The sequence below is a fragment of the Aythya ferina genome, assembly GCF_964211825.1.
Source record: "Aythya ferina genome assembly, chromosome: 4".
Lineage (NCBI taxonomy): Eukaryota > Metazoa > Chordata > Aves > Anseriformes > Anatidae > Aythya > Aythya ferina.
This window is the reverse complement of record NC_140300.1, coordinates 68,065,725-68,088,952: the sequence shown is the minus strand read 5'-3', so window position 1 is coordinate 68,088,952 and position 23,228 is coordinate 68,065,725. Positions and strand designations below refer to the sequence as shown.

The window sequence follows — 23,228 nt, the reverse complement described above, 5'->3', positions numbered from 1 at the left end:
GAGTTGGACTCAGTGATCCTTGTGGGTCCCTTCCAACTCAGGATATTCCATGATTCTGTGATTCATCAGTCCTGCAGAAAACGGACATGCTTGGCCACATGTGCCATTTGCAATTGAGGTCCAAGTGGGCAAGAAGGTCTTAGCACAAAAACATTCACCTGGGAGGAAGAGATAGCATTTTTTCACAGATGGGAAATAAAAGAATTAAAACTTATTTTTGAAGTGTATGAAATATTTTGCCTTTGTGCTCCTCATTCTAACAATGAATAAAATGCTTTGCATAATGGCAACTGTTTTAAAAGTATTAATTTAAGATAGTTAAGGAAGCTGTTATGTTATCTACTGCAAAACAGCAGAATGAAAAATCCAACTTCTGTCTGACTTCTTCCTTCTGGATGCTCATGATAAACTGTTAGATTATTTGCCAACAGTAAACAGTATTTCTGCATTCTTCATTAAGCTAAAAATAGAGCTGCTCAAACTTAAGCTATGAATAAGCAAAATTCAGAATGAAAACATCCTGGAAATTATATATAATTCAACCATGTTGCCTACAAAAATACCTTCTTTTATTTCCTAAGGAATGAATGCAGTACATAAGGACTCACACCCTTTTGAAACAAGATATCTTTAGAAACAAAACAAAACCAAAAAACCTTACATATACATTTTTCTGTAACCAGAAGATAACACACACACACACAAAAAAAAAAAAAAAAAAAAAAAAGAAAAAAAAAAAGTAACTTTAGTCATAATACCTAGTGATTGAGAGGTTTTGGAGTTTATGTCCTCTTCCAATGAAATAAAGATATGGAGTCCAATGGAAATATGTCAGATACTTCATGCAATCTGAACCAGAAGGTTGCAAACTTCCAGAAAATTTCACTGATTAGATAACATGTGACTCACTGAATAGACATTAGATAAAAGCACTTTTATATTGTTGAGTTGGGAGAAGAACAGAGGGAAGGAAGCTGCTGAGTTATCATCAGAAAGAGAAGGGAAGCCTCCCCCATAGAGCAGCAGTTGCAGCTGAAGAATCATCTGAAAAAGGAGAAAGACTAATCTACTTAGCCAGCAATAACCTGGAGGGAACAGAGAGGAAAAAGCATCTAATTCCTAACCAAGAGTAAGAAAGGATGCTCAAGGAAAGAGTACATTTTTCACAGCCTGAGAAAACAGCAAGAAAAAAAGAGGTCTTGAAAGTGGTGTGAAGCGGGGCTCCTGCGTGCATGGATACAAAAAGATGTAAGGATTCTTAATGAAGAATCCTTTGAGAAGTAGAAGAGGAAACCTTCCAAGAGTTTTCCAAATAAAATAAAAAAAAATTAAAATAAAAAAATAAAAGAAGCATTTGTCAAGAAGATAGTGCTATGGACAGGAACAAGAAGTCCGTATTGCAAGACTCTTCCTTGAAAAGTTAAAAAAAAAAAAAAAAAAAAAAAAGCAGTATTTCACTTACTGAAGAAAACAAATCCATTGAATTTAATCTCTGTCATCATAACATTTAAAGTATTTAAGTGAAAACTAGTGTGCAGTAAAAAGTTATATATATATATATGAATATATATAAAAGACACCAAAGTTTTCACTTCAATCTCACTGCTTCCATAATTTTTGTTGCTCAAATTATATCATCAAGAAGCTATTTAGACTCAATAGGCTGGCTCCCAAGCTTGTTTCATCAGCAAAAAACAATTACATGTTATTTATTATTAGAAGCCTAGGTTTGGCAAAAGTCAACAAGATACATACATTTGAAATTAGGGCAATAGAGTATCTCTGAATTACTACCACATGTGCCTCAAATTATATTCAGGGAGGCACCAGTTCCAACATTCAGAGCCTCCGTGCACATTACACTGAAGCATAATTTACATCAGACCTTACTCATTAATCTTCTATGGTGGTAGCTGTGTGTCTCATTATTTTTTAAAGATTTGGATAGCAGTGATTTGTCCCACATACAGTCCTTACACATAACAAACTATTAGAATCTGTGGTCTGCCTATTCAATACCATTTTATTATTTATTTTAGTTTTTCCTCAACTTTCCTCAGCCATACCTGTCATTTATTTGCTTTACCAGACTTAATCATAGAATCACTTAGGTTGCAGAAGACCTCCAAGATCACCTGGTTCAACCTTTAAACTAGCATTGCCAAGTTCACCATTAAACCATGTCACTAAGCACTACATACACACATGTATTTGAAGACCTCTATGGATGGTAACTGAACAGTACTTCACTGGGCAGACTGTTCCAATTCAGTGAAGTTTTTTTTCTTTATATCCTACCTAAATGCCCCCTGGCACAACTTAAGGCCATTTCCCCTCATCTTGTCACCTACTGCTTGGAAGAAGAGATTGATCCCCATCTTGCTATAGCCACCTTTAAGGTAAAGGTAGAGCAAGGCAATTGCAGGGTACCTTACACCTTGTATTTTTGTATGCCACTAAATATATTAACTCTATGCTTTAACTTCTGGTTTAGCCTTAAAGTGGTCAGGAAGTTGGATTGGATGGTCTTTGTAGGTCCCTTTCAACTGAACCATTCTATTCTATTTGCATTTCAGCTCCCGAACAGTACTTCACACTACACGTGTATTGTTTTTCTTCCCCATCCTTGTGCCTCAGCACATGTGCTTTAATCAAGGTTTGCAAAATAGAAGCTTATCCACCCACTCAACTTGACAAATGCCAAGAGGTCTCCAGAGTTAAGCTTTCCTTTGGCTGCAAAATGATCTTCCAAACATGAACGTGGAGTAAACATTACAGCTGGCTTCTCATGTTCATAAGCAAGTAAACAATTTTTTGAAACCTCTTCAGCTGCAGATGTGCATGCCAAACTGTAGCAGATCACAGTGGCTAATGAAAACCACACCAGACACAATGAAAGCATCCAGGAAAGGCTGCTCATAGGGGCGGTGCGCAACACAGCAGCGGTAGAACAATGAAAACATGCCTGCTCCCACTACCACTGAAATTCAAAGCAGAAAGGACACCCTCCACCTCCTTTGCTATGGGGCAGTAGGGTTCAGGCTTTTTTCAAGTTGATTTGTCACTTCACACCTGGAAGCCCATGTCGAGAAGCACCTCACCCTTCTTCTGCTCATCTCAGATATGCAATAGCACAGCCAAAGAAACCCCAGTGACAGGGGAGGGCAGGATTCAGAGCACAGAGCATAGAACAGAGGAGTCAGAAGATCAGTGTCTGTTGAATGGTCGGAGGTGAAAATTGTTGAGCTTATAGGCTTCAAAGATATTTGGGGATCTACAGGAGGAAGTGGACCAGCTCACAGCAGCTGAGACCAAACAAGGAATAAATTTTTCATCCAGGTACCTAAAAGTAATGGGGACAGAACACACTACATGAAAGCATCGTCTGAGAAAACAGTTATAACCTTTTCTTCCTTCACACCTTTATTTCCTCGCTTATTTTTAGTCCACTTGACAGGACTAACAGAGATATCCTTTTTTCATGTTCAAATCCAAGTACGCCTCAATCACTGCCTATGAACACAACAGGGACAACAGCAGCCCGAGTATTTTTTTGCCCTGGCACGTAGGCACAGGATACATTTTTCAGGCCTTGGCTTCAGCCTTGCTCTCTGGTCCAGCTCCTTGAAATGACAGGACAACTCATTCGCACCTCATTCTGCAACAGGCTGAGAGAACGATTTGTTCCCTTGTTGCACAAGAAAGAAAAGCCAGGCTGTCTTAGGACTTCAGGGTAGCCCTGGATTCACCCTGCGGTTACTAATGTCTGTTAGTTGCTGAAAACTGTATAGCACTGTAAAAGCAGCAAAGACACTAAAAACAATTAAACAAAGGACACCAATGAGCTCATAGCTGAACTTCATTTTAATAACACTTATTGCTTCAGAAGAGACAAATCCCACCAAGAATGGTACAAGAACTAGAGCTATCACACATGATCTAGAGAGAAGTAACCACTCTGCATGTGGCAGTGCCCACTGCACCAAGGAAACACCAGGTAAAACATAGCTAGAGGAACGGCAGATAAACAATCCCAAATAAGCAGGTTTTATATCAAGTACCTTGGGAGTGGAGGAATGGAGAGGCAACAGCTCTACAAATGCTGTTTTCAGTGTCCCTGTGGGAAGACTTGGCAGGACCTCCAGCCTGGTAAGCTGCGTGCCCACGGGCACCCACAAAGCCTCCCAGCATCATGACCAAATCCTTCCCCTGCAGTGAATTTAGGGCCCTCAATGAGTTCAAAACCAGCATTTGTCCTCATACACTGTACAAGGAAGCTGAGTAGTCTTACCAATTCCCCACTACCACCGCACAGCAAAGATGTTTTCCTTTGTCCACTATTTGGTAGTCCACTGGTACAAAATCTAGTCCCCAAAAGTCATTCAATAAGCTGTTTTCCTTCAGTCTGTAGTAATAAAACTATACAACACTATAAACGTTTTCCACGTTTTACTCCAAGATGTTTGGCGCTTTAGCTGGAAACACTGCTCCTTTTGTTTTTACGTTACAGCAAACCATTTTAGGCCCACTTTCCATGAAGACAGTAAATATTTTTGTCTTCTATTTTGTGCTTGGTGAGCCCTTTCTAAAACTAGGCAAGAAACTTATGAGCAGCTATTGGGTGAGCATCATTGCCCCAGGCCTAAGCACATCACAAATCAGACTCATCAGAAAAGCACAGCTATGCCCAGGAATGATTTTCTCTTCTGTAACTCTTCCCGTCATGGGCTGGCCACATAAGGAAGACTAGCATTAACAGGAGATTGGGATGTACATCTCTCAAACTGCAAGGAAACAGAACCCACAGAAGGCAAAATTTCCTCTTCGTGTAAAGTTTAAAGCTGAGGAAAGCCTTAAACTCGCTGATGAGCGTTGACAGTCTAAGGAGTCATCTTCATACTTGAACATTTTCTCCTTTTCTCTCCAAATGGAGGACCCCATGTCTGAGATGTGCAGGGCAGGTAAAGCATGAAAAGTTATAGCGTGCAAAATTCAACAAAATTACAGCGCCCATGTAGTGGCTGATTTTTCTGCTAGCCCTGCCAACAGGAATGTTATTGTTTCAGTCAGAAGGAGGCAATAACTTTTATAGGACCAACTGAAACAGTTGGAAAAAACAGACAACCTTTGGGCACAGAACACCTTTCTTGCACAGACCTGAAGAAGGGCTTGGCTGTCTGAAAGCCTGTTTGTTTCGGTTTCTTTTTTCAGCTATACTGATTCATCTAATAAAAGATATTACCACTCCCTACCAACCCTGCCCCACTTAACAGTCTTTGAACATCAAGACTACAACAGTGACACTATCACATTTTATTTGTACTGATGGCTTGCAGTATAGAATTTTGGTCAGTAGCATTTTGTCTCACAGTCTACTGGTTTTAAAGGCAACACCTGTTATAAATTACACTCATTGCCATCATAGGTCAGCCTGAAGCTGAGAGTGATAAAGAAATAAAATAAAAACCACAAAAAGAGCATCAAGCCTTCTTACTACCATTAAGACCAACCATCAAAATACTCTCCAAATATGACTGATACAACAATATCAGAAAATATCAGGAGCACAAATCCCCAAGTCTCTACTAAAGGAGCAGTAAAACAATCCCAGTGTGAGATTTTTACTAGGACTAATGAGATAATATTATTTTCAGGTAAAGATATGTCCACAAACTTGTGGCAACACTGCCAGGCTTACAACACAGACTGGTCCTGGCAAGCGGTACTCCAACATGTGAACATCACCCTAAAGGGTTTATAATGAGGAACATTCAAAGCCTTTCAAATACTGTGTGGGTCTCAGATAGGTCTTTGAGTCTTACAAATATTGATACTATGATTATTTCTGGATGATAGAATCGGATTCTGTTGGATTCTATTATTGAAGGGATGAAACAGCTGACTGACCTGCTTCATGCTCAGAGACTGTAGCAAGGATACACAATAAGAATCTGAAAACTCATGTTCAGCTAACTAAAACGTACTTCTCTCTTCCCAGTCTACCACAAACTTCATCACAACTGTAGTTGAAAAACACCTGTACTGTAGACAAGAAAATCAATGCTCACCATCAACATCAATTTACTATTATTTATGTATCGAATATACTGAATTTTGCCATCTTTCACTCAAATGTTCATACTTTCGTTAGCATAGCCGTTTCAGGTTTAACCTTCTAAGGCACCTCTGAATAGGAAAAATACTGTTAAGTAATTTTTCAGTGAATTACCTTTTTTTGGTTGTACTATATTACCAAAATACATTCTGAGTTTTATTTCAGAGTTCCATATAGCAAAATGTGAAACATCTTTGATGAAGGGCAGAAATTTCCCTATTTCTCTTTGTATTCAAATCACAAATACGTGAACAGTATTTTTATTTGATTTAGTGGTGCAACTACAGTGTGTTTTGTTTTTGTTTTTTTGTTTGTTTGTTTTTACAGAATCTCCATAGTTTCGCTTTGCTGTTCATATCAGAACAGATGTGGTCACTATCATTAAATGACTTGACATTGTATATACTATAGTTTATATCGATGAATGACTGTAAAATTGTTCTCTATAGCAGTGTATCATTTCTATGGGATGCCTAACAGATTTAAGATCTATTAAAATATATATTTATGCAAATAACGGGTACTCTCTTTAACTTACTTTTGTGGGAAGGAATGGAAAAACCTTTGTACAGTTTATTTACTGAAATGAATTAGTAAAACCATCCACAACCTGTTGGTACATTACATATAAGCCAAGCTGACTAAAATATAATGCCAGGGTACAAAAATCTCTAAAATGATATGGAAGTTGAGGAAAGGGGACAGAAAAAAATAATTTCTGCATATAAAATGCAGTAAGATAAAATCAGTACAACTAAGTCCCTATATCTTCCCCCATATTGGTGAACTTGAGAACAATGAACAATGACAAGATATTTCCCTCAGAAAAGATATGATAAGAATTACAATCTGAAAATACTTTCTATATAACATGGAGTTTCTTCCTTTTGCTTTCTAATTAACTGTTAGGGAAAAAAAATAATCACAGAAACCCATAGACATGGACACCAACCATTAGTCACTGGTACTATGGAGTGCCAAATGTTTAAAAGAATTACTTTTTTTTTTTTTTTTTTTTTTGTAGGCAGCTACATTATATACTGCACCTGCTGTATTCAGCTTTTTGTAACTACAAACCTGAGAGTAATTTTCACACATTCTGCCACATGTGGGTTAATAATATTAGTATTATATATATTTTATGTGCTCCAAAATCTGCTTTAGGACACGTCTGTAGAACAGGTCAGTCAGTCTTTTGTAAAGTTCCTGTCAGATGAACAAGAAGGCCTCACAACTGATATTCCCCAGAAGGCATTAGTTGTACATTTTATGAAATTATTTCTTTATATGCAGACACTAAATGGGCACCTATTTGATGAACACCACAGACAGGGACAATAAGCCCGGTCCTTATCTAGCTTCTTATTGCAAGATTAGCATTGATTTTCTTTTATTACTTTTCAACCAGCTCACAATCACCTACCTGGTGCATAATCAATCCCTCTGAGTCAGAAAGACAAGAGGTGCTTAGTTGCTAGATTTTCCACACACACACATACACACACAAAGAGAGAGAGAGAGAGAGAGAGAGAGAGAGAGAGAGCACTACAAAAGACATAGAACTACAGTAACAGCATTAATTGACCATAAAGCTTTTTATGGCCATGCTACACCATAGGGCTTGGCCAGTCTGTAAGTCAGGTCATCCCCAGTCAGACTGGCCACTCTGAGCAGCAGTTACCAGAGTTGTCTCCTTACTCAAGGTAGAGCACCCAGGTGAGACACGAGTTGGTTGTTAACTCCCAGCTTGCTGGATGCCAGGAGTGACCAACAAGCATCTTGCTATTTTGTGCAGCACTGCATGTTGCTATCTAGAACCATGTAAACGATATGCTTCCTACTTTTGTTATATCAATTGCTTATTGGAACATAGCAGACCTCGTATTCAGTTTGTACTCATAGAATCATAAAGGTTGGACAAGACCTCCAATATCATCTGGTCCAACCATCACCCTACCAGCAATACCACCCACTAAGCCATGTCCCTAAGCACCAAGTCCAACCTTTCCTTGAACACCCCCAAGGACAGGGACTCCACCACCTACCTGAGCAAACCTGTTCCAATGCCTGACTGCTCTTTCTGAGAAGAAATGTCTCCTCATTTCCAACCTAAACCTCCCCTGGCACAACTTGAAGACATTCCCTCTTGTCCTATCACTAGTTCCCTGTGAGAAGAGGCCAACCCCCAGCTCCCCACACATTCCTTTTCAGGTAGTTGTAGGGAGCAATAAGTGCCCTCCTCTTCTCCAGACTAAACAATCCCAGTTCCCTCAGCTGCTCCTCACAGGACTTGTGCTCCAGGCCCTTCACCAGCTTCGTAGCCCTTCTCTGGACATGCTCCAGAGCCTCGATGTCCTTCTCATAGTGAGGGACCCACAGCTGAACACAGTGCTCGAGGTGCAGCCTCACCAGAGCAGAGCACAGGGGGACGATCACCTCCCTGCTCCTGCTGGCTGCACCATTCCTGACACAAGCCAGGATGCCGTTGGCCTTCTTGGCCACCTGGGCACACTGCTGGCTCGTGTTCAGGCGAGCATCAACCAACAGCCCCAGCTCCTTTTCGTCTGCACAGCTTTCCAGCCACTCTGCCCCAAGCCTGTAGCGCTGCATGGGGTTGTTGTGGCAAAAGTGCAGACCCTGGCACTTAGCCATGTTGACCCTCATCCCATTGGCCTCTGCCCATTGACCCATCCTGTCCAGGTCCCTCTGCAGGGCCTTCCTACCCTCCAGCAGATTGACACTTCACCCCAACTTGGTGTCGTCTACAAACTTACTGAGGGTACACTCAGTTTCCTCATCCAAATCACCACCTAGAAGGTACTGAGACTCCAATCAAGGTATTCCAGACAAAATTCAATATAACTATATAGTAACAATATAGCTATTTACAGATGGAGCCAGATAGAAAGTTAGGCATAACAATGATAGAGAAAAAAATCCCAGTTCTATTTAATACTATAGTCTCTCTGTAAAGTGGCCTCTAAAGCATCACTGAACTCCTGAATACACAGAGAAATAATGAAGTAAGTCTCCTTGACCTGAACTACAAGAATTGGAAGGAACTTTTAAACCTCTATGTGCAGTCTGCATAATAATTATATTAGAAAAAAAGTACAATAAAATACTTCATGCAAATTGCCATCTGGGCCAGGAAGCTGAGTACAATACTGTTTTCATCATCTTTAATGATGCACAGTTTAGATCAGGGCAAGGGGGAGAAGGAAACGCGACCAACCTTTGACCAGTATGACAGCAGCATAAGTAATCCCTTATTGCATTATGAAACGATTCATACATGGGGACCTGTTACATTACTGGGCTGTTAACAGTATCACAGCTCCTTACTTTGACTTTTTTTTTCCATTTTGTTTTACAGGCAAGCCTATTGCTGTCATTTGTAGAGAACAGAAAAGCTGTTGCAGTTTTAATATAAAACACAGGAAAAAAATACACAGCAGCTGTTCATATTTGCTAGGAAGTCTGTTATAATAATGATGTCATGGAAAAATGCTGGAATCTATTAAAATGGATCAGACAGACAAGCCATTCAAAGCCTTCAAACAATATGCATATACAAGTTGCACCCTTTACCTTACATTAAAATAACAGGCAAAGAGTGGAGTTCTTTAAAAATATCATTCAGAACAGGCAACTGAAGCTGTTTCTTAGCTTTATTTCAATAAATTCAGTTTACTACTGGAACTACCCAATAAAGCAAAAATATAAAAGCTACAGTCAGCTCACTGTCACATAAGCTCATTTTCACCTATAAAAGCATTTAAATTTATTTTGAAATCACAGGCTCGAGCTGCATAGGAACTAAGAGCTCTCCCATTGACAAATGAGATGTTTGAGCTCCAGCTATCAACTTCATCTCATTAGGAAGGGTAATTTTTGGGGGGGAGTGGGGATGGGTGGGTGTTTTTCCTGAGTAGGGAATTAAAGCGTGCAGTTAAGAGGAGTCCCATCCAGGCACTCAACTTGACCTACAATTAGTGATCATACGTTCTTCATTTACATGCTGCTACTCCTGGGCCCTAGCAAGTTTGCACCTCTTGCTGCAGCTTGCTTGCATACCGCTCCACAAACTGCATAATGTTTGAGCAAGCCTTATGCTTTCTCTTTCCTGGGGTATATCAAAAAGAGAAGGGTTTGTGTGGAAACGAGATAGTTTTTGAAACACCCAGGTAACCGCCGAAATTATCTTCCTGTTGTCCCATTTCTGATAAGCTACACCTTCCTCCCTAAGGCTATCATTAGAAATGGTTTTCTGATCGTGGCCTAAATACATCTGCCTAATAAATGCAAAAGAACTTGGCACAACATGCAAGTCTTTCTGATAATGTGAGATCATATTTTGACCCCACACTTTTTAAGCATTCAAGCTGACTTTTGAATATTCTGAAGCTGGAAAAGTAAAGCAAGACTGATCATGTTTAATATTGTAAAGTCACAATAAAAAGGCACAGACCAAAACAAAGCAGACACAAATACCACAGGCAAAGTTTTAACTTGTATACTGGGAGGGCAGAAAGAGAAAAAGCTGTATTCTTCAAGACAAGGGAACAGACCTTCAGCAGCCATGGTGAACAGTTTGAAAAGCAATGATCCCCACCTTCCCTTGAATTTTGCCAAACTACAAAGAAATCAATGATGTATGATGTCAAATTTTGAATGCTCTGGGATACACTGATGAGGTCACAGGTATAGTGAATATATTATAGAAGTAAGCATTCTAAATTTGAGATGGAGGGGAAGTTATTTCAATATTCTTAAGTTTCTTCCTTTTCAAACTATCACATTTTGTACCTTATGCTGTTAATTATAAAATACCAGCTACAAAAAAAACAATGAAAATATTTTGAGATTCCAAAAATGAATAAAACTGCATAATGGTTTAAAGTGATAACTCTAATCAAACATCTTTTCAGATGTCTTGATACATCCCTAGTCACTTATGCATATCACGTACGACACTATACTCTATATTAAACTACATTCAACACTACAATAATAGTCTTTACAAGAAAGAACTACCAGCAAAACTCCAAACCAACATTTAAATTGCTATTAATACAAAAATTGATGATAGCTTCACAGATGCATTCACATAACGTATGAACTCAGAAATCTGTTTGTACAAGTCTAGCTGCCAAATCAGAACCCTACTATTTTGTGCATGTTTCCAGCCCCACTAAAAGCAGTAAGTTGTGTGTGCAAGTGGCTCTGTGCATATAACTGAAGGTTCAAAAGATTTGATCCAGAGGTAAGTACAGTAAAATGAGCCTGAATGCACCCACAGTATTCGTAAATTTTGACTTTATACTGTTATTGTATATAATAAAACAGTGTTAACATTTAAGATGAACATTCTGGACAAGCTTATAAACTATCCAGCGATTAATGCCCTTGTCTCATGTTTTCAATTTTCATTGCTACTGGAGGTCATATGTTATGATGTCAGCTTGAATCTGGATTTCCATTTTAAGCAAATCTAATTTAAAATTATGATACTAAGGCATATGGTAAAAACTGTTTAAAAAAAATCCTTTAGTTCTATACAGAATTACACTGTTACTAGGGTAGATTTCACATTCTAGTGCCACTTATTCATCAAGCACACACAGTTTGGGCATATTAAACCTGCCATAAGTCAAATGTGCAGAAATAAGATTTATCTACACGTAGATACAACATTACATATGCCAACTTCAAGTGCAGGGGTTTGTAGGATCAGGCCAATGATAGGAAATTAATCAACTCCCCAGAGGGGTAATGCAAATTCAATCTTCCAAAAGGATCAAGGCGGAGGAAGGACAGGAGTCTTAAAAAAAGCTGGAGGGAGTCTCAGGGAATATGCTCCTTTGGAGCCAGTGTGATGGGATGTTTGACGGGTCTGACACTCAAGAGACACTCACCCATTTACTCTGCCCTGCTCAGCAGACTGGTAGACTCCTCACCAACTCCCAAGAAAAAGTTTGAGATAGGTGAGTTGAGCTACCTGGCCGCCAAAGGGACTGCTCTGCTCTTCTCTCACACTACCATCACTACAGTCCTGTCCGCACTCTCCGTTTACCTTGGACTACCACCACTTTTCTCACGACCCTGCTTGTGACACCAATTTTCAAAGCTACACCACATGACAGCTACCTCCTCCTCCTTCCTCCACTGCCTCCCTGGTCTACCCTAGCCAAAATAAATAGATTTCAGGTGTTTTTTTCTCCCCGAGACAACTCTTTACAGACTCAATAAAAGCCAAATCAAAAATCAGAGTGGTTTCAAGCCCAGGCCACGAAGCAACATTTTTCTGAGTATTGCGAAGGTTATTCCATAATACTGATTGCTCACGGGGCCGGGGGAGGATATTCAGTTCTGCTGATGATTCATAAGGAATAAAAGAAAACAGGCATCTCAGCTTTATTGGCTCCATGTGAAATATTAGGAGAAAATCATACCAGTTGTTGGAGTTATTAGGTTTAACCTTATTCTTAATAGTATTTCTTCTCGCCACAAAACAAATATCTGCGGAATACCACAATTAAGTCCTTCTCAAAGCTAAACCAAGCTCAAATAGGTTTATCAGATGTGCAATGCATGAAAGACCGCACCTTTTGTTACTGTATGTCAATAATAAATGATAGGAAAAGGTAACAAGTGGTAGTGCAGATAAACAATAAAATATTTATACAGAGCCATTGAAGTACAACAGTTCCCTGTATTCGCAAAGCAGTAGCAGACACCAGCTGTACTGGTGCTGGAGCTCCATTGGAGTTACTTCAACCATCACATTGGGAGGGCATTCAAAATTTAAGTAGTCACTGAAACCTCAGCTTGACTTCAGTTATAAATGGTCAAATGTTAAAATGTTATTGCCAAAAGAGTGGACAATCTTCTATAGTGTTTTACAGGTAGAAACTTAAAATATGCCAGTTCAAAATTCTTGTGTCATATGCAAGTACAATGCTGAAAGTAAGGAATATTACATACTTTTTCTAGGCAATTCTTGTATTTACTCATAGTACTTTCTGTGTACAACTAAGTAGTGCATTTTGTTTCTAAAATGATTGAAATCATTTATCACACAATGTAAGATGTTCAACATAAGCCTTTTTCCAGACGCGTAACTCAGCTTTCAGAAGGTCTTCAGTGTGAACGGTAAAGCCATTTATATCTATGCAGATATACAACCACTTGCAATGTCCACAGCCATGCAATTAAATTGGTACTATTACTTTTGTACTCATTTTTATCACATTCAGGCAGACAAACTGTAAACAAGAATAGCAGAGAAACAGGCCCAGCATTTACTGTCATGCAATTACACTCAGTAAATAGATTGCTAACCTTAGAATTACTCAAAACAAACAGCATAAAAAAAAAAAAAAAAAAAAGTATTGGAAAAGGCACTATTTCTAAAATCAGTTTTAAAAGTGCTTGAACATCTAAACAAGAAAATTGTTTTCCAGAGGCATGGCAAGACAAAGATTTGGAAAAACAGAAAATGAATGGAATTGTAATGGTCTTAAATTTTTGTAGACCAGGTTTCAAAATAAATGAGGATAAAAATGGAAAAGTTTATATTTAATTTATTTGTTTAGCTCAAACTTTAGAAGATAAGAGATAACTGAATGTTCTAAATACCTCCACAAACTTACTGGCACTTCAATGGTAATATCCATTTTTATAAGAAAAGGCTACAATTTTATTTTAAACTTAACAGGCATCCATTCTTTCTCCTTTCAAAACCTAGGCACAAGTAACAAAGCACCAGAGTCTTATAAATTCTCCAACACCAAATGCAAATTAAGTCGTGAAATTGCTCTAGGAAATGTTCCAAGAATGCAAGCCCAAAGGAGTTTCAACACAATTTCTCAATTTCAGGCTCTTTATGACACTCAGGCAAGGTAACAGAATATTGTAGGGTCAGGAAGAGTTATCTGTGTATGGAAAGGTTTTCATTATCCAATTTCAAGAACTTTCTGTATTTTGTTTATAAGTTCTAAGATGAGATAGATGTTTACAAACAGAATAAACTGAAAGGATGGCAAAGGCTCCGTACATCGAGCAGCTCAGAAAGTTTTCATTCAGTTGGAAAACTAGATTGACAGTCTATAACTTAAAGGCTAGTTTCATGTTTCTTAAATGGTTATCATATTAGTGGATTTCTCTCTTTTATTTAGAAATGTGTGAACTGCTTATTGGCATTGTACCAGTCTGCCTTAGAAGTAAAATACACACAACCCCCAGCCCATGATATGAAAAGGTAAGAAAGGCTTACATTTTATGTCAGCTGTGAGTATATGGCTTTACAGAGCCATCTCCAACAAATTGCTGCTCCCGTAATGAAGAGAGTAATTATTTAATCTTTCAGCAATCCTCCTGAACAGCCCCAAATCCTTTTTCTTATGCTCATTGCAGGAGTTTTAACAGACTGTTTAAACGAAGAGCTGCTGATTTTTTGCTCTGCCGAGCTACTGCTTGTTTATCCCAGGGGAGAGATAAGTCAAACGACAACTTAACTTACTGGGCATGCTATTATTTAGAAATAACCTGAAGGGGACTAAGGACATTTCCTGAACATGAAGTTTTGGTCTATCAAGGTCTCTCTGAAAATAAGAGAGGGACCATGACAAACAACCTGCAAGAGTCATGCTGCTAAAAACTGGTGTCAGAGTGCTGCCTATTCCCTTGAGACACTTTCTCAGCTGGATCCTTTTTATTTATTTATTTATTTATTTTAAATCAAAACAACTCTTCACCATTCCTTGCTTGAAATACATGCTAGGTACCAAGCACTCCAAATAGTAAAATCATTGAAAAGCATATAGCTGTGTCTTTCTCAAGTGACCTGTTTTACTACGGCCTGCATCACCTTCAACATCTCAGGTGTTTTTTCTTTAGCTTTCCAAAGCGTAGCTGATAAACAGTAACTGTCCTGTGTTTACTACATGCTGGTGCTTTTTTAACAACCATAGACTTCAAAGAAACAAAAAGAAATAATTCAGTTCTTACCTGAGGAACTCAATTTTCAAGAAATCTTCTTGCCTTGCAGCTCAAGTACAATGGTGCAATCTACAATAGAGCAGAAAGACATATCAATTACATTTAATATTGTGCTTTTAACTTGAGCATTGTAATTCAATCACACTTGAGCAAACTGACAGCTAAAATTTTAGCTATTATCATGCTGTGGCACGTCTTTTATGGAGACTTATGCCAAGCAGTAATTCTTTGGCAACAATTGTACAATATCACATATACACACACTAACAAGAGGTACCTCTCTTCCTTTTCCAGTGTTTCTGCTCAGACTTGGAGATAGATGTAAGAGTTTTGATCTACTTCTACACATTACTCGTAATGATCATGTTGTGGTTAGATTAAATAATTAAGATCCTGCTGACATTGTATTTCTTGTTATTAAACAACCCAATCAATTGAATTAGGCACTTTGGGAAGAAATCCGTGATTGGGCCCAGATGCACTCAACTCCCATTAACTTCTAACAAGCGCTTCAGTAAAAACAAACAAAAATGTTTGCTTAAAATACAGATCTGATTACATCCCAGAGAACACTCAGTGAAGCCTAATTGTTAATTAGCATCCTGAAATGCAGCTAAACAAAGCAGTATTACACCAGTTTCTACCAACCAAAAAAAAAAAAAAAAAAGAACCGAAAAGCTTCCCATCCAAAAAACAGCAGTGATATTGCAAAGGCATTCAAGTCAAGACAACATGCAGATCTGCACTATCCCAGTGAGGGAAAAGGGTATAAATTTAGTCTTTCGTGTCTGAAAATACAACTAGGTATCGCAGCCAGTTACAGCTGCTGCTCTTTATCTGTATTTGGGGCCATTCCTGAATAAAGTTTTTCAATTATTGTTCACTGAGGACTCTTTGCTGACCTGATTTTCTAGAGACTCTCTTACTCTTAGAGACCAAGAATTGATTTGTTGTGAGACAGTAAGCATCTGCAGACCTCAAATTTTACATATTTATTTATTTATTTTAATCGAGTTAGCAACATAGTGACGGCACATGCTGCTTCTATTCTAGGAGAATTTGCTGCCTTAACTGTTACTCCAAATTAACACCTGGCCTCCCCAAACAGCAGCACTCAGCTGAACACACAGAGGAACAGCTTTTTGCTGCTCAAATATCTCCAGGAACCGGTGACCAGGCTTTGTTCCCAGTGACAGTTCTCCAAACTGGTTATACAAGCGTGAGCTTCAAATTGCACTTCATTGATCAAGAGAAACGGAGCCGGTGTTCAATTTCGGTTCTGCAACCTCCCTGCTGACCTGCATGTTTGTTGGTCTAAACAAGGAGATTTCAGGAAATGAAGGATTTGCACTTTGTCCAAGTCTCATTTTCAGAGAGGGGATCTCTGTCCCAGAGGTACATGTTGGTGTGGGAGGGCTGGGAGGAAAGCCAGTCACCCTGACCTGTTCTGTTTCTGCTCCCTATTCAATACAAACCAAAATAAATATAAATTTAAAATAATAAAAAAAAAAAAAAAAAAATGAAATGGGAGGTGGCCTCCAGGTCAAATTCCTTTAGTGTAATTTTGCTACCTCTGGTGAAACTGGAAGATGTACGTGAGGTTACCAAGTAATCTGCTGAGTAATATTTTAAACTTACTTTCATACATCTAGGTGATTTAATGCTTTCAGTCAGTCCAAACCCAAAATTTGACCATTTGAAATAAAAACACAGTTTATATGGAAATTTGAACATTTCATACATGCAATGGAGTGTCACAGTATAAAAGTAGGGGGGAAAAACAATTGACCTGAGAAAAAACAAAAATTATTTCTTCGGTGCCCTCCTGCTGCAAGAATTTCAACTTGGAACTCAAAAAATATTTTTGTTTCTATAGGCCATGAAAGCATTTCTACAGAGACATTTACAAAAATAAATATCTTAACTTTCCCCCCTCAAAAACAAACAAACAAAAAATACAATGTGAATAAATCACAGAAGTTTTTGAGAAAAAATATTTACTTTCCTAATGAAAGTAAGAAACTATTTCATTATATTCATATCTGGGAAACAGAAGCCTAGAGTTTATTTGATTATGATTGCTTCTTGTATAGTTTTAATCTGGTGCCTAACTCAATTCTCAAATCTGCTGCAATGGCATTATCTTATCTCCTTTTTCAAGTCTGTGTAATTTTAAAGTCCTGTTGCATTGCAACCTTGCCTTACACCTCCCAGCAACATTTCTATTATTTATTCTGACTACATTGATTTTTCTGATTCGTCATTCAGAAGGCACCTCCAGTTTGGAAACAAAAATCTAGTACTTCATGACTTGAGGTTGAGGATAGCCTTTGCTCAAATGCAATGGGTTAAGACCCTTTTTTCTTTTAGGGTGTTATTTTATGCATGAAGCTCTTCACAAGCCAAACGTTCACAACACATGCAGAGACTCTAAACAAAACCTACTGGGTTGGTGGTCTTTCCTTTGTTTTTGCTTTCATGTAGCCTTAAATAAAAAGAACGTGTGAAATTCAATTTTATATTCCACAAAGTTCAAAAAGTCAAGGGAGCCAAAAATTCATCATCAGACTAGTACATTTATTGCCTACCCCAAACAGAGGAAAATTCTCCGTAACAAGAGGCACTGTCCCCAGAGATGCTGGCAGTTTTTTCACTGCCTGAAGACAACCAGAGATTCCCCGTGGTATATTTATTGCAGAGACCAAGTTGTATGCCCCCATTAGCAGATGTACTGTTCAGAGAGAGCCCCTTTTCTGAAGCACCACACGGCCTTAACTTATGCCCTAACTTAGCTTTTTTGCATCCTTCAGAGTACAAGAAAAGGAGATGGTAGGAAACTGAGGACAGGTAGAAATCCAGCTAAGACATGGTTTCCTTTACAGTTCCTTCAAAACTAGAAACGTGAAATATAAAGTTTCACCTTCTTATCTAGAATATGTAAATTTCTTCAATTCCGATCTCGGGCTGACAACGTCGTAGTGGCTGCCCATGGAGCTGCCGCTGCCCATCTGCTTTACGCTCATACAAGATCGCAATCAGATCTGGGTCATCTCACCTTTGAGTTTGTCACCCACATAAATTAAGAGATCACACACAACAGTGCTTGTGTTAACTGAAGTCTGGCTTGCGGTCTAGCTTTAAGTATTAACAAATATTTTAAAATATTTTAGTATATTTAGTCTTCTCCTTTCTGCCCACTAATATGAAACCTATCTAAATAAATGAAAGAGGAATTTCTTTATCCTTGCTCTTTCCTTTTTGTAATAGAGGAACACCGATGCAGTATGATTTCCCATACGTCTATGGAAAATTGACCAAATATATCTCTAGAATAAACTTTTAAAACATAGTTTTGTGTTTTGTTTTGCTTTTATCTTTATATTAGCTCATTATAAATACCCATACCTAATACTACATTCAGCATAATTACAAGCATTATAGCAGTCACATTCATAAACACTGCCTAACCACTACTCTGGTGGTTTGATATACTTCAGCTTTCACAAGACATCTGTGTACATCATCCTGGATGACAAGGATTTCATAAGCAAGCCACCAGCAACTGCATGAATGGTTTAACAGGCCAAGTCACTGTCTGCCAGCAGCTGCTGCACGATTCCCTGATGCACAGAAGCAAGTAACTGGTACACCGGGTGCCACTGGGAGGTGGCCGGGCTCTCTTCTTTCAAATCAAGCAAGAAAGTTGAGAGAAGTAATACAGTAACATCAGCAGCTCCCTGTGGAGTGCTGACCTCGAATACATTTTAACAAGATGTTTCAGACTAATTAACAGATGCCTTTAAAACAATGAAGATGCAGAAGCTGACCCTTGTTATTCTGAACGTACCATATATACATGCTGTGTTACTGCTGAATTACAAACCAAAATGTAGCCTAACAGTTTTAATACAAAAAACATGAGCAGCCTACATTCACAGCTCCATGTAACGGCAAACGTTAGCTCATCTACACATGCAAAACTTGAGTCCATTTCCCACATCCTCCACCATTGTTTTCAGTTTTCTGAGTCACAAGAAACACAAAAGAAATTAAAAATATGGTTCCAAATGTAATATTTTCCTTTAGTTTATAGCATCTGTATTTTCTATCACCTCCTTTTGTGACTTAGTTATGTTTTAGGTTTACAGTAAAGAGCACGTATACCACGAGACAACAGATTACAAATCAGTTGCAGCAATAGATACTTGACCAGTAGGATGTCCTCACTTTCCAATGCTTACCTTCTCAATCTCTTAGGTGAGGTTTAACTACAAGCAATCACTACCCCTTTCAAAGCTGTGTATTAGCCACCAAAATTAAAAAGGATCGTGTAAGTGCTCTTTGTTCGATATTAGCTGAGACACTGAAAGCCACCAAAGACCCACGTGAACAGTAAGTTTCATTTCTGCTATCTCTGACAGCTATGTTCAACAAAATATCTGGTAGGATCTGGTTTATATTCATCATGGCAGCTGCCAGGGCCTTGAAGCACATCACTCGTGGGGGCAATAAACCAAATATGTAACAGACCCTGGTCCACAGCCAGGCTTCCCTGACTCAGGGACTTACTTTGCTTCCCCCTAGCACAGCCAAGCTGTTAACTACACAGGAGAGGTAGGAGTTGACCTGGATCCAGCTGCACTTCCTATCTTTTGCTTGCACAGAGGAGCAAAACCAACAGGGAAGTCATGGACAGCAGGGAAATCACCAGCTTATTCCTCCCTGAGAAAAAGAGAGGCAGATTTTTGGACAGAAAGCTGGCTGAGAAACCAGGCTTCATATTACAAGTGAGGAAACTTCTTCCTGTTGTTTGATCCTCCCACTTCAGGAAAAGAGCACATGCTAAATACTGCATCAAAGACATTCTCATTGCCATCATTACTTCCACCTGTCCACTGAAACACAACCCCAAGTAGCAGCTAATACCTCCCACCCCTGCTGGACACAGCATTTGATGATACGACACGAGCAGGATCTGTCACCTTTTGAGGACCATCTGCTCGAGAAACTGCTCTACTGCTGAAGTAAAAGGTTTGGTCTCTGTCCCTTAAGAAGGACATTTGGACTATAAAGACCAATGTGGGACAGGAAGAATGCTTAGAGCCTGTATAATGCAAAGTTTTCTTTTGATTTTTGAGAATAGGATTAATTTCAAAGAATAGTACTTACACCCAACAGTTTTAGGATTCTTTTCAGGACCCATACCGAATCACCACCTCTCTGCCTCCCCAGAAAAACACTGCATACATATGTACCCTATAAATCACTGTGATTTTCAGCTGCTCAAATTTTCTATTCAGATACTAGTTTTTGGATTTTATTTTTATTTTTTTTGGTTGGGGTCGGGGGGCGGGAGAGAGGAGTGGGAGGAGAGCAGGGGGTTACCTCCTAACACAGATCTTTTTTGGAAATGAATGTCTATAACCATTGCTGCTCCTACTGAAAGAAGGGAGATCAATAAATGAACAGCCAAGCAAACTGAACACTATGAAGTGAAATTAATGACTCAAATATCATAATAGAGTCGTATCATAAAACTTTTATTAACTGTTCAACTGTGTGTTTTTCCCCCAAAGAAACTAAAGAGGAATACCCTGAAGTACATAATCGCATCATTTTTTGCCTCCATAAATTTGCTACGTGAAACCTGAACATATTTGGCTGTGAACATAAAATTTGAGCTCACATCAAGAATCATTACAAAAAATCTGAATTAATCTATAAAACTGTTTCAATTAAACAGATACACCTGGTCGCTTGAAAATAAGCAGGATCACACTTACTTGAAAATGCCTGGAGCTTTGTATTCTGGTTAAACCCAGGGAAGCATGCTCCTATTTCAGAGGCTTGGCAGGCAATGCCCCAAGGCACGCCGCAGGAAGACCCATGGAGCTGCTTTGCCTGCAGAGATTCTGCAGCAGGAATAACCTGGGCCTGAACTGCCAACGCAACTGGGACTGGGCGAGCACGTCACCAGCACTGTCATGCAGCGCAGGGAAGGCGACTATTTGGCAAAGGACAGGAGAGCCTTTCAAGGAGAGGGAAAATTCAGACGACAGAGCTATAAGATGTCAGGCTCCAGCAACATCCATAAACAGAAAGGACACAAACACAGAGCTGTCAATTTTATAATCAAACAACATGGGACAGATTTTTACATCTCCCTCTCTGGGCTCTTTCCTGAACATAATGGTTTTGATAACTTTGGCTACGGACACCATGCTCTGAGACTCACTCAAGTATTTTCAGCCTTTGAATCACCCTGGGAAATTATGTCTTGAAGCTCACTGCAGTATGCTACTATCTGAAAGGCATGCACAAACTAAAAAGCAGAGACCGCTATCAACTGATTAGCTACAGGCAAGCTATTTAAATCAAACTGATGAGTCTTGACTGGCTTTTTCTCCATTAATAAAGGATTCATGGGAGGCTCTTTCGCATGTTTTTTGTTGTTTATTTGTTTTTAATGGGCATATAATCTCTGGGGTGTTTCATTACTTTAAAAAGAAAGAAGCAGAATAGTTTATCATTACATTAAAAGCTTATCTACTGTTTGTTTCTTCAGTGATCGTGTCTTTAGGAGGGCTTTAGTAAGCAGCTGAATTTTAACTCTGCATTTATCAAGGAAAAACATGCTGTGCATTTATATATTGTTTAACTTTATTCCCCTTGTATCTTGAAACTGAGTCTCCAAAACAAAAATGTGTATTATTCAGACTTTCAGTGCTAAATAGATTAACCATGTTGTCCTTCAAGCGCCTCATTCACTTGCTGGTGCATCCTTTAATCGCCATTAAAATTAGTACACCGTAAGACACTAAGACACTTGTGTTACACGCTCTTTTCATCTGTGCACACTGACATGTGAGTGACTACGTGGGCAGCAGAAAACCTGGCCAAGCTGCGTTCTGTCCCAACATGTCTCTGAGCAAGAAGCCTTTCTCCTTCGGAGAAGGACACCCTTCCTTCAGCGGAGCTGGACCATGCTAAAGCTGCTAGAGGACTCTGCAGTTCGAGATGCTACCACTGCACAGCCAGGAAGCAGCTTGTCCTATCCCAAAGACAGTGCCAGCAGAAGCAGGAGGCAGAGACAAGGCTGCTGCTTGCTCCCACCCGCTGAAGCATTCATCTTGCTCTCAAGATAATCGCAAAAGTGCTGTGAGCATGTTATTCCACATGTAATTGTCCAGGAGCAGTAAGGAGTTTCTGAGTCTCATCCAGGGGCACTCATATACAAGTCTACATATACACAGCATGTCAAATTTCCTTGCAAAACATTCAAATTTGTGGCATTTTACCAACTCCGGGAAACAAAAAACACGAATTAGTTTTATGCCAGAAATACCAAAAGAAACAGAATCTACCTTGCTGATGAAGCTTTTGTTTTCATTTCAAGGACCTACATTAAAAACCTTCATGCAGACACTGCCTTTGACTAGCAAACACCTCGGCAACAAGAGTGTAGGACCCTTTGGGATGCTTCAGGCTGAACTCAGCAAGGCAGCCATGTTTCAAGGCAGCAGACAAGCTTCTCAGTGCAGGCGAAGGCGGGCGGCTCAGCGCAGGGCTGCCCAGCCCACCAGCAGTCCCGTAAAGCAGCGCCTGGGGGGCCCTGGCATTGTACTCAAAGCCCCTTTTAAGAGCCAATACGGTAAGCTGCGTAAGATATGATGTGTGGGGAGTCCCATAAAATCCTTTAATGGAAACAGCGGGCCTGCGTTTGAAGAAGTTTCAGCAGCCGTCACGTAACAGCAGTGTAAGCAGCTCCAAAACCAACCACACGTTTCTGCATCGCTGCTCTCCATAAGAAAGCTTGCATCTTCAAGTCACAATCTACACAATAAACATCAATATAATGATAACAGAATGCTTTTTCTTTTTTCTTTCTTATGCTAAACCATAGAAGGCCAGGCAAGTAGGTTTAGAACAGACAAAATCAGCCTTCTTCTTTCTCTGCTTCTATGATTGCTGCTGGACCTTAAAGAATTACTCTTAAAAGACAATCAGAGCTCCTTCTAGGTGGAAGGTGGCCCACAGCTGTCTCAAAGGGATCTGTACAAGACTGAGGGACCAGAACTGAGCACAACTAGTACTTTCCAAGTGTCTCTAC

At 39.3% G+C, this 23,228-nt stretch overlaps 1 protein-coding gene across 14 annotated transcripts in view; it reads right to left on the bottom strand.

Annotated features, from left to right (window-relative positions):
• Positions 1-23,228, bottom strand: part of BMPR1B (bone morphogenetic protein receptor type 1B) — a 260,808-nt gene that overhangs the window by 137,967 nt on the left and 99,613 nt on the right. For all 14 annotated transcript variants that reach the window (XM_084516976.1, XM_084516977.1, XM_084516974.1 and 11 more), the window contains one exon: positions 15,128-15,187. The gene's annotated coding sequence lies outside the window, so the exon portion shown is untranslated. The remainder of the gene's footprint in view (positions 1-15,127; positions 15,188-23,228) is intronic.